Raw genomic sequence first — 12,543 nt, 5'->3', positions numbered from 1 at the left:
CAGAAACATATACTTTAAGTACCAAAAGTAAAAGTACTCAGAATGGCACAATAAGCACCATATATTTAGAATTATTTTTATTATAATTATACATGTATTTATGTGTACATAACTTCAATGTTGCACTTGAAAAAAGTAGGTTTTATTTGAATTATATTATCGACTACTAGCTAGCTTAATCTATAATAAAATATAATAATGTATTAGTTTATGTATATTTTGTATTTATAGTCTAAATCTGCAAAGTATAGCAACTAAATCTGTAAAATAAATGTAGTGGAGTAAAAAGTGCATATTTGCGGAAAGAATGTAGTGGAGTAAAAGTATAAAGTATCAAAATGAGAAAATATTAGGTACCTCAATGTTTTACTGAAGTACTGTACAGTACTTGTACTTAGTAACATCCTCACACAAACACATATAAACACATATATATTTGTTCTGTTTGGATGGAAGCTCCACCAGGTTGTTTTCTGTTTCCTCACAAAGCCAGGCTTCATTGTGCTCTGCAATGGCTCATGAAGCATCTGCTTGGGACAGATGTCATTTCAAGTAAGCCGCACACTAAATGATTGACAGGTCCCTCCCTCAATCACACATCAACACAAAACCCACTGACGGCTGATTGGATAAGCTCACCATTGGCTGGGCTGAGATTGGTCTTTGCTTCCAAATTTGGAAAAAGTAGCTTTTGAAAATTCGCTTAAAACATCTTGTGATTCTAACAATCTTAAATCCATGTGAACATATGTGTATGTTGCAGGTTCGTAATGTATTACAAGCAGCCTGATGACCTGATTTTACACCCCTGGCCTAATTTGATGTTAAGGCTGGTGTGATACCTAGTCGCTCTGTTGTAATAGTATGGTACAACAACCATTTTGGTTAATTATAATTTGTATAATGTAAAGAGTGAATGCTATTCTAAGCTTGTCCTTTGCTATTATGGTAAATTACTTTCCACTGTGTATTTTTCACCTTTAATATTAACACTCTTTGTAGGTTGTTCATTGTAATTGTATTTAACAGACTGTCCCTGGCCCCAGGCTTTAATAACTGTGTGCTATGAAAAGTCAACCATCATTTGTTGGCAATCAAACATGACCAGTATTTCTGAAAGGCTTATGCTCATCATTCCCAGCACACTGAAGCAATAATGTTGGCCTCTGTTCCAACAGAAGACGCTATAGAACACATCCTTCACTGCCTTCAGGATCTTGGAATAAGCCAAAACTGTCCTTATGGATCCTTGACTTCAACCAATGGTGGTGTGAGCAGGCGGAGACACCTTTTCCACCCTTGTCCTTAACAACGGAGCACCCCAGGGCTGCGTTTTAAGCCCCTTGCTGTGTTGTTTTTATATTATTCCAATACCATCATCACGTTTACTGATGATACAGCTGTGGTGGGACTGATGGCAGATAAAAATGAAAAAAAGGCCTTCCTTAAGTCAGGAAAACAACCTACTCTAGAATGTCAACAAGAACAAAGAGCTGAACTTGCATGGGCTTGGGTAAGAAAAAGGGAAGAATCAGAATCACAATTCCTTTCATTGTCCCTCAACAGGGACATTTAGAAGTATACTGCAGATAAAGTAAAGAGAAAAAACGTACTTTAAAAAAAAAAAAAATTAAGTAATAAAAGTAGCGGTATATATATATTTTTAATTGACCATATAAAATAGAAGAGGTGGTCCTGTTTATTAAATTGAAAGAAAAATACAGCATGAATTGCACGATAGTGCACATACGTGTATATTGCACAAAGTTGTATATTTAAAGACAGTGATATTGCATATCAGGGGTATTACGGGCGTCTTGCCGTCATTTGACACCCTTATTCAGCTCGGGACGCCCTGAACTCGAGCCGTGGGCGTCCTAAAATATTAATATTTTGAGAGAAGATCGAGAGTTTTTATCGCTTGAAATAACGAAAAGGAAAAAGGACAAGGACATCCCGCTGTTGGAGGGGCAAAGGAGTCTGGTGGGATTATTTGAAGATCGTTTCCCCGACATCGGCGGTGCCTGCTATAGGACAACACGGAACGTGCGCGATTTGGACGCGAAGAGCCGTGCTAGTTGAGCATGCGCGTGAGCTGCGAGCACCAGAGCCTCGCAGCGGCGAAACTGAGGCTCCGTGGTAAACTGTGGTAACATGAAGAACCGTTTGGGAGTCGAAAGAGCTGGCGCTTTAAGAGAGCCCAGCCAAATGATCCGGCTCACTAACGTAATAAAGACAGTATCTATAAGGGACGGCTCAAGTCAAAATTCAAGCCCCCCCCCCCCCCCCCAGCTCTCGGGGTGGATGCCCTCTCAGCCCTGGTCTGGCATAAACACTGGTGGGGGTTTACCAAGGGCTGTGTTGGTTATACATTCTGACTGCTGCAGGAAGGAAGGACCTGCGGTATCTCTCTGTGAAACACCGCTGGTGCATAGCAACCCTTAAACTCAATGGGTCCTCGGTTGAGAGGGTGGGTACCTTAAAGTATTTCAAAAGTTTTCAAAACACCACTACTTCATTTATAAAGCTGTGGGTAGGATTGATATCCAAAGGTTGCATAGGGACTAAGAACAGAGAAAGTTGTTACGCGCTGAATAACTCAATACATTATTCATACCAAAGTGAACCTGTAGTGTCCCATCAAATATGTTAAGTTTTGTCATGTTTGTGATTGTCATATTCATGTTAGTTTAGTTTATGTTCCACTTCCTGTTTTATTTTGTACTCACCATGTCTCATTCCAGGTCCCGTTATTTCCTGCCTTGGTTATTTTCCCCGCCATCGTCAGCGTCTGCCCCACCCCTGATTGTTTCCACCTGTGCCCACTTACCTCATGTATATATTGTCCTGTCTCCCCTTGTTAGTTGTCGGTTCGTATTGTTCGTTCGTTCGTTCCATGAAGCCAGATCCAAGCCATCATTTAAAGGACTCAGTGTTTTGCCTTTTATATCCTCCGAGCGCTTTACTTTTGACAGTTTGTTATATCCTCTGGAAGAGTGATTTTGTTTTTGCAAAGTAAAGATTATTTTCTTCAAACTTTTTTTGTCTCTGGGTTGTGCATTTGAGTCCTCATACTATTGAGTCAAGATTCCTAACAGAACCTGCTCGTCTTATTAAATCACAGTCAACTTCAAACGTGTTTCACCTTTGCCAGCTTCACTTAACGCCCACGATTGCCTTTAAATATTCAGTGAAATGCTCCTTATTAAATAATACTTATACGGTGTAAAAAGAGGATTGTAGATGCAGAGAGAACAGCTTTAGAAAAGAAAAGGTCGATCAATGTGAATTTGAAATGTATTTTTGGGGAGGTGGATACAAGGAAATGTTGTTTGGTGGAAACAGTTTGGATAAAACAAAAAAAAGTGGCAGCATGAGGTTAACACTGTGAATTCTGCTGCCTCACAAGGTTGGACCGGTACCAAGTGCCACGAGCCAAGTCAATGGGTGACACCACAACCACCTTTACGAGAAACAGTCAGTGAATATCCTATTCTCTTGAAGAGTGTAATCACGGAGGGGGACGCAGGTGGACAAGATGTATCGGATGACTCGGAAAATGACAATAGAGTAATAGATAGAATAGAAAGCCTTTATTGTCATTATACAATGAGATTTTGTAGTACAATCAATCAAGCTGTGTTCGCCCAGCGTGTCCATTCCACCTCATGCATCCCAAACCCCAGCAAATGACTCTGTTCATTGAAGAAATAAGATATAAAGGAATTGTGTTATTTTAAATGACATTGTACATGTAAATAATAGATGTTATTTGTTTCCACTTCTGTTTTTAAAAGCAACACGTCACGTTCACATGCTGGCAGATGGAATAATAATTATAACTTTGAAATTGCTTTACAATACAAAAAAACCATTTTAAACACAGAGATCAAACTACTTGAATGCCAATAAACTAGTGCTGGGGGGAAACGATTATTTTGAAAACGATTAATCAGGCGATTATTTGATCGATTAGTCGACTAATCGAACGATTATTTTTCTGTTGTTCAATTCATAAAAAACGTAATGTAAAAAAAAATTTTTTCACGATACTGTGTCTCAGGGGATCTTAATATTTAAGAACCTATTAATGTGTTATACCAGATTAACGGAAATAATCTCAGCTAACTGACGATACAAACCATGTTTACCAAAACAAAACACAAGTCTCATAAGAAGCATCTAAATGACCCCTGAGCGAAAAATGCTAACGGACATTGGCACAGATCTCAAGATAAAAGTACCCTTATTACTTATCGTAGCTGCACATACAAGATATCCGATTAAAGCTGAGACTCCACAGATTATGTAGGTACATAGTATCATCACTGAGTGATCCGGACTCGCAACAGGGGAAGCAAATACAGTCATCACAACACGTACCTTCACAGAGCTTCTAGGGAGATCGTCTCACCGCCGTAGCTGTCAATCTGATCAAAATACGTGTTCAATGGCATTAAAATGAGAAAAAACGCGGCTGAATCGGTTAATCCATAGGTTTTTAACGTCTATGTATAAAACAATTATTGAATTTATAATCCATAATTCCATTTTAATGTAAAAATCGGAGAGCAAATGCTAGCTGCTAATGGTTGCCACCACAGCTAGCTGCTGCTTCCGGTCAAGCAGCAGTCTCAGTGAGATATAAATATATAAATATCTTTGCGTTTTGGACTAACTTTAAAATATTCCCATGCTTTTGAAGACCTAGGGCGAGATGTTTTCGTTTGAGGGCTTCGTGCGCAATCCTGTGAGGAGGAGTTGGTAGCCGTTTCAGTCTCCATTGTGTTAGAAGTGCGATTGCGAACTGCTTGTTGCTTTGGGTGACCCACGTGTGTGTGGCGACCATATATACAGTCTATGGTGGCGACGCGTCGACGCGGAAATATGTCGTCGACGATATTTTGAAGTCGACGCGTCGACGACGTCGACGCGTCGCTACAGCACTACAATAAACACAGTATGGTTTAATGCAGTGGCGGCGCTAGGGGGTGGCTACTTGGGCTCAAGCCCCGGATGTTTTCTGAAAAGCCCCGGATGTTTCACTTAAAAAAAATTATTATTATTATTTTTTTTTAAAAACGTCTCGGGAGTAATGTGCAGTACCGGAGTCCACCAGAGAGGCAGCAACTGTGGGACATTAGCCTGCGTACTGCGTAGCCTGCCCTGAAGAAGAAGTGATCCTTCCTAGTGCCCGACGAGTTTTAAGCTAATAGAGAGGCGAAGTCCCTCCCCTTCCGAAAGCCTCCATGGGACCCCGGAAGCGGAAAATTATACATTGAAGTCAATGGAGAGAGAAAGGTTATCTTTTGATCCCGTTTGAATTGTGCCACGAATGACACATATGATGTTTGTCAATTTAAAAGAACATTTTGCAAGTCAAAAAAATAAAAATGTGTCGTAAAACTGTGAAGTTACACATTTTTTCGTGTGAAACCGCTCAGTGAACTACAGGTCTCTCGTCTCGCACAATACGCGTCACCAACATAAAGATGGCCGTCACGTTAGCACATTTCACCACATTCTTTCAGAATGAGAATAAAAGTATTTTACGAGGTGAAAATCACTACAAGTCTGGGCACGTTGAGAGCTGTACCTATATGAAAGGGGAGTTAGTCAGTTCTGTAAGAGCAGCGGGACCGGCTTTACAAGGTTTCGGTGAGTAATATGAGTGCAATGTGTAACGTTAATGTCAGCTAGCTAACATTAGCTAACAAGGTACACTAACGTGTTTTGTTTTAGTAACTAGTTTTCTCCTTAGAAATTCGTGGTCTCTCTGTGTATGCTGTGGATAACATTAGTGTTCACAAGAACAAGGTACACTCCCGTGTTTTGTTTTAGTTGCTCTTCAGATTGAAGCGGACAGTTTTATATCGACTATACTGTATGTGTGATCTCCTTTTTCTCGTTGTGTCATTTGACTTTATTTGCTGTGTGTAGATTCAAGGATTTTGGTTATCTAGGCACAGCTGTGTGTGACTCCCTCTGGTACACTGGTATGTGTTTTCCTAATGTAGAGAGCATTGATTAATTAATAAACTACACACTGAGTCTAGATCCTGACCAAATCCTTTTTTATTGTTGATCAAATTGATTGATTGATTGATTGATAAACCCTCCCACCCCCAGATCCGGACCATACTTGTATTATTGCTCATTCAATCTATTATAGCATGCTAACAAATGGTACTTACTTTATTTTTACAGATCTGCATGGGAGACGATGGCGCGATGCAGAGTGCTGTCTGTGATTGTGCACAGGAGATGTACAAATGCAGCCACGCTGCAGCATTGGCAATATTTGCCATGTGGCAGATCAGCTCCACAGATGTTGAGTGCCAGTGGAGGAAGCCTGGCACTTAAAAAGTAGTCCAGTCGGTGTCTCAACTTTACCAACAGCGAGAGGAGACATACAACCCACTGGCCAGAGACATCGCCAACTGTCAACTGGGGGGTTGTAAACGAGGCCGAAGGGGTGAAGGCTTAGAATCGAGTCTGGTCTCTTTGTGAGTGAGTCGGGTGTTTTGGGAGCATCACCCGATGGACTTGTGCAGCCATCTGCCCTGCTGGAGGTGAAGTGTCCACACAGCCAGAGGAACATGACCATCGCGGAGGCAGTCCAGTTACCATCCTTCTGTCTCCGTGAGGAGGGTGGGTTATATATTCTCAAGGAGAATCACCCATACTGGCACCAGTCCAAGGGCAGCTGCATATCACAGACCGGAGTCTCTGCTACTTTGTTGTGTGGACCACGAAGGAGGTGATCATCATCCCCATCCCCAAAGACCCTGCATGGCATGGAAATCTCCTCCTCCTGGAAAAATTCTACACCCAGCATATGCTCCCTGTGTTGGCCAGTAGAGGTAGATGGTGGTGGAGACACTGAGCAGTTATTTAATTGTTGCATGTAATTATTATTATTCTGCGTGCTTCTTAGTTATTCCATCTTTTGCTGTAACATGGATCTGTATGTAACTCTATATTTACTTGTTATCTACCACACTTCCTTCTACATCATACACCATCATTATACATGATGGTGTATATAGGATATATATATTTGTATACATATCTGTAAATTGTATAATTTTATTTAAACATCTTTTTGATCTCTCAAACTGAGTAAAATTGACAATAAAGTTGACTTTGAAAAATATATATATTCTTTATGAAAATAGTTGACTGTTGTCAAATGAATCCAAATGAAACGTTGGACTGAACTACAACTACGCCTTTAAATCTCTACGGACTGTTTTTCAGTGGGATGGCAAGTTCCTATCTTTAAACATTTATTAGTTTTTTCTCAGAACAGATTTGATTTTCTGAAGTTAATTTAACTTTGCCGACCATGTAAGGTCATTATTAAAAAGGTACAATCAATTTGTTTAGGGTTGACTAAAATAATGAAAAACATTCATTTGGATAATTTACTTACAGAATAAGAAACTCAATGATGCTTTACTCACCTGTTCCTTTTTTATAAAGTGAAACAGTTGAAACGATAGATTTTAGTAAACTTAAAAACAACCTTCTCCAAAAGCTATCAAGGAATATACCGAATACTTACAATACAATACCTGTTACTCATATATTAATGTCTTTGTAACTTCAGTAAACCACTACCTCACTCATTTCTTTCATTCATCACGGTTCAGTAAACTAAGTGATACATGAACCAGTTTAATCATTATAATAACGTAGGATGGCAACTCTTTGAAACTGTATGTGGCTCTTAAAAGAGCTGTTGTGTTTGGGTGTGCTGGTCTCAGGTCAGTCTAAGCCCTCTCTCCACGGATGCGGCGGGCCAACTGGATGTCTTTGGGCATGATGGTGACCCTCTTTGCTTGGTTCATCTTGGGGGGCAGCTACATGGATGTCGGTGCAGTCCACAATCATTGTGCAGTTGAAGGCAGAATTAATTTATTATTGACTCCGAATGAAGCACAATTGTATGACATTGTATGTCATACAATACAATGACTTTATTTGTAATTGTGTACAAAAATATGAGCATTGATTAGCAAGCAGGACCTGCAGGAACAGAGAATGGTGATGGATGGAGCTGGGAAGAGAGAAGAATAAAGAAAACAGATCAACTTTATTATCGGATATTAAAAATTCAATTTCAAAACAAGTTGCCGCTCCTACAGTTTTCTAGTATGTAAAGATGATTTCACATGACCTATGCAAAATATCACACTCAATACATGTGTGTCTCTGGGGGGTGCATTGTGCCTTTGATGTATATAAATAATATACCATAACCAAATACTATTACGTACAGTGGAAATCAGGTTGCCAGAGCAGGTCAGTGTGCATGTTCCTCAACGTCTCAGCAGTTACAGGTGAGGTAAAGAAAATAAAAGAGAAAAAGGTCAGTAACAACACTTAGTTTAAAGTAACAACACTTTGAAACACTTTGAATAATTATCTCTTCTAACAATTTTCTCTCAATAAGCACACAACGACTGTCTTTCCAACAAACAGATTGTCATCACAATGAAACACGTCCAGAAGAATGTCATGCAAAGCTCCCTGCCTGCCTTCGACTCTCCCTGAACTGCTTCCTTAGCACCCGGTGGAGGGCGCAGTAGGCTACTCTTCAAATGTTTCACGAAATACTTACCATCATGACTACTCTTACTGTTTAAAATGTTGGTTTACTTCATGTAATAAAATAATAACTTCATGGTAAGGCTACTAAAAATGACAAGGCTAAGTAATGTAATGCTAACTAACGTGCTCGCTACTCGTCGCTACTAGCTAGGTAGCTAACTTGACTATGCACATGAACATGCACAACATGTATATTACCTATGATATTACCTGATATGTCTGATCCAGCGACTCCTGGTCCTTTCATCAGACGGGAATCGATAGAAGGAGCAAGTGGTATGATCACTTTTATGACTACAACCTGGTACAAAGCACACAGGCATCTTGTAAAAGTGAATTTATTTTTAGCGATCTATCATTTATTGGAGGGAATAAATCAGTTATGAGATCTTCTTCTTCTTCGCTTTAATTACGAGTCTTATTATAAATCACCGAGCATGCCTGTGACATCACTTACGCGACCCAGAATGGGATTTGGGATTTGTAGTCTTTGTAGTAGCGTATTTTTCATAGTCTTATATTTCAGCAGTTTTACGACAAAATGTGACTTTTTTGACCTGGAAATGATTGTTTAAGATTGACAAACATCATATGTGTAGTTCGTGGCACAATTCAAACGGGATCAAAAGATACGTGTTCTCTCTCCATTGAATTCAATGTAAATTTTTCGCTTCCGGGGTCCCATGGTCCGGAAGTAGATGGGCGTGACTTCGCCTCTCCATAGCCTACAGTTATGGATATTAGAAAGTTATTGTCATCGAAGCAGGCGCCACAAGCTGCAGCAGCAGCAGTATCAGCAGCTGACAACAATGTCATCACCAGCAGTCAAGAAATGGATGATGTTTCAGGTTTGTTAATCTAATGGTGATATCTGCACTCTGGCTGACTGAGTAAGAAGTGAAAAAGAGTGATGTAACGTTAATGTTATAGCTAGTAAACATGGAGTAACCACACTAAGTATACCCTTATATGTTAGTATGTATACAGAACATGACTAAAAATTATCCTAAAATGTAACGTTAACCCTTCATACCTCAGTCTACTTTTAAGACACTGAAATAACGTATTCCAATTTTTATTTTGTTTTCGCGCGTGGAATTATACCGGCTCTCGTTTCAGTACACATAACAACAGAACTGACAGGCAACCCTCTGAATCAGACTCCGATTGGCTGTGACTGCATGCACTCAGAGTGTCCGATTCAGAAACGTGACTCTTACACTCTTTACGTCACAAACAAAGATGGTGGATGAGAATAGATTGATGCTTGCAACTGCAATATCTAAAAATATACCCCCCACTTATAAAAAATAGCACTGTACCCCTGCACCCCCCCCCCAACGACTCCTGGGCTAAGCCCCGGATCTCCTACAATCCTAAATCCGCCACTGGTTTAATGACATCTCACATTTCATCCTTCATTATAAGCAACGTTTATAAATTAGGCCTGTGTGCATCCAGAATCAGCAGTGACAAGGCAAGGCAGAGAATGATTCACCTCAGAAGCAAGAGAAATGTTCAGGTCCTCAAATACTGAAAAAACTCCTGCACCATGCAGAGTGCTCGGAAATCGTTGGGATCCTATACGCCCAGTTAATGGTTATTTCTCCCTTCTAGGTTGGGAAGAAGGTACTGGATGCACTAGACAAGCACATCCAAGGTCGCACGCAATCCGAAATAAGATCACTAATGTTTGAAAGGCTAATGAACACCTCCTGATTCTGATAAAGACATCATGCATCTTGGAGATTTAAGTGTTTTCTTTCTCCATCAGCTTACCGAAGTGGATTTCTGAGATGCAATTTTTCATAACCATGCCATTACCAGGTTTTGTCTGCTTCTCCTCTCTGTAAATAGTCTGCCTGCCTCTGCGATGTTGCCTCTTCAGTGCCACATACTGCCTCACTCATAAGTGAAGGTTACTGTCTGGTTTGCTTCATATATAAATTCTAGCTGCTGTAGAAGCTGCTGGGAGTCCCAGCAGCTTCTACAGAAGCCAGTCCCCAACTCCGGGGACTTCGGGTGGCAGTATAAGAAGAAGTGACGTCAGCGGCTTCATTTGACTAATCCTCCCTCAGGGACTCCTCCGGTGTGAACGAGATCTGCTCTTTAGTTCATCAGAACTAAAGAGTTCTGATGAACTAAGTACGGCAAAGCACTTGGTGTGAAAGCGCCTATTGCTGTTAAATAAATGTTGAGTAAAATTACATTATTTCCCTATTAAATGCAGTGGAGTAGAAGTGTAAAGTAGCATAACATGGAAAAGCTTGAGTAAAATACAAGTACCTCAAAATGGTGCTTATGTAAATGTACTTAGTTACTCTCGACCTCTGCTGGACACACTCCCTTTAAATGTCAGAGGGTTGTTACAGATATGGGCATCTGTTAATGCCTGTTATATAGTGACGCCTGTTGGCGCTTTAGTAGCCCTGTAGCGCTAAAAGCCCGGGTTAAGGAAGAGCTGGACAAACATGTGAAAGCAGGCAACCTTACGCCAGTGACAGAGCCAACAGCGTGGATAAGCAACATGGTGACAGTAGCTAAACCGGACAAGATAAGAATCTGCATTGACCCAAAGCCTCTCAATCAGGCACTTCTCAGATCCCATTACCACATGCCAACGCTAGAAGACGTCTTGTACAAACTGCCCAAGGCTCGTGTCTTCACACTGGTTGATGCTCGTGACGCCTTTCTCCAGTGCAAGCTTGATGAGGAAAGCAGCCACTTGACGACATTCTGGACCCCATGGGGTCGGATGAGATGGCTCAAACTTCCGTTTGGAGTCTCAGTGGCGCCAGAGATCTATCAGCGCAAGGAACATGAGCTGCGATCAGGCCTGGCTGGCATTGAGCCTATTGCGGATGACATCCTGGTGGTCGGGTGTGGCGATACGGACGCAGAGGCTGAAGAGGACCACAACACCAACTTAAGAGCTCTCATGCAACGGTGCAGGGCTGTGAAGCTCAGATTGAGTGAACACAAGCTGCAGTTCAAGCTCAAAGCTGTACATTTCCACGGCCATGTACTGTCTACAGAAGGACTGAAAATCGACCCAGAGAAAACTCAAGCAGTGTTGGACATGCCGACGCTCACGGATGCTAAGGCAGTGCAACGCATGATCGGATTTGTGACATATCTGGCTAAGTTCCTGCCAAGGCTATCGGAGATCTGTGAGCCTCTTCGCAGACTCCTGGATAAGGACACGGCATGGCACTGGCTGCCAAAACACGATGATGCAATACGCGAGATAAAGCGGATGGTCACCAACACGCCGGTTCTCAAATATTATGACGTTACAAAGCCTGTAACGATCCAGAGTGATGCTGGCATGAATGGACTGGGGTGCTGCTTGCTGCAAAAGGGGCAGCCCATAGCCTTTGCCTCACGCGCACTGACACAGACTGAGCAAAACTACGCTCAAATAGAGAAAGAGTGCTTAAGCATAGTTTTTGCATGCCAGAGATTTCACCAGTACCTATACTGCAGGGACGCAATCACTGCAGAAACAGACCACAAACCACTGATCACCATCTTTAAGAAGCCCCTCATGAGTGCGCCTAAACACCTTCAGGGCATGTTACTGCAGCTCCAGGGGTACAATCTGGATGTTGTTTACAAACCAGGCACGGAGATGTATGTCAGTGACACTCTAAGCAGGGCCACTTCACCGTGTCGTGGTTCCGATACCCCCTATGTACGAAAGGCGGTGTGTTCCATGGACAGCTTTCAGGTGGAGGACTCAGAGCTGGATCAGGCACAGCATCTGGATGTTACTGACTTCAGGTTTCGCCAAATTGCCCAGCACACAGAGATGGACGATGTATTACAAGCTTTGACATCAGTAATCCTCAGGGGATGGCCTGATTTCAAAGAGGACACCCCCCTCTTGGTGCGAGAATACTGGCCCTTCAGGGATGAGCTCAACGT

This window comes from Gymnodraco acuticeps, unplaced genomic scaffold (genome assembly GCF_902827175.1).
Source record: "Gymnodraco acuticeps unplaced genomic scaffold, fGymAcu1.1, whole genome shotgun sequence".
NCBI lineage: Eukaryota > Metazoa > Chordata > Actinopteri > Perciformes > Bathydraconidae > Gymnodraco > Gymnodraco acuticeps.
The sequence above is the reverse complement of the archived record's forward strand: the minus strand, read 5'-3'. Positions refer to the sequence as shown.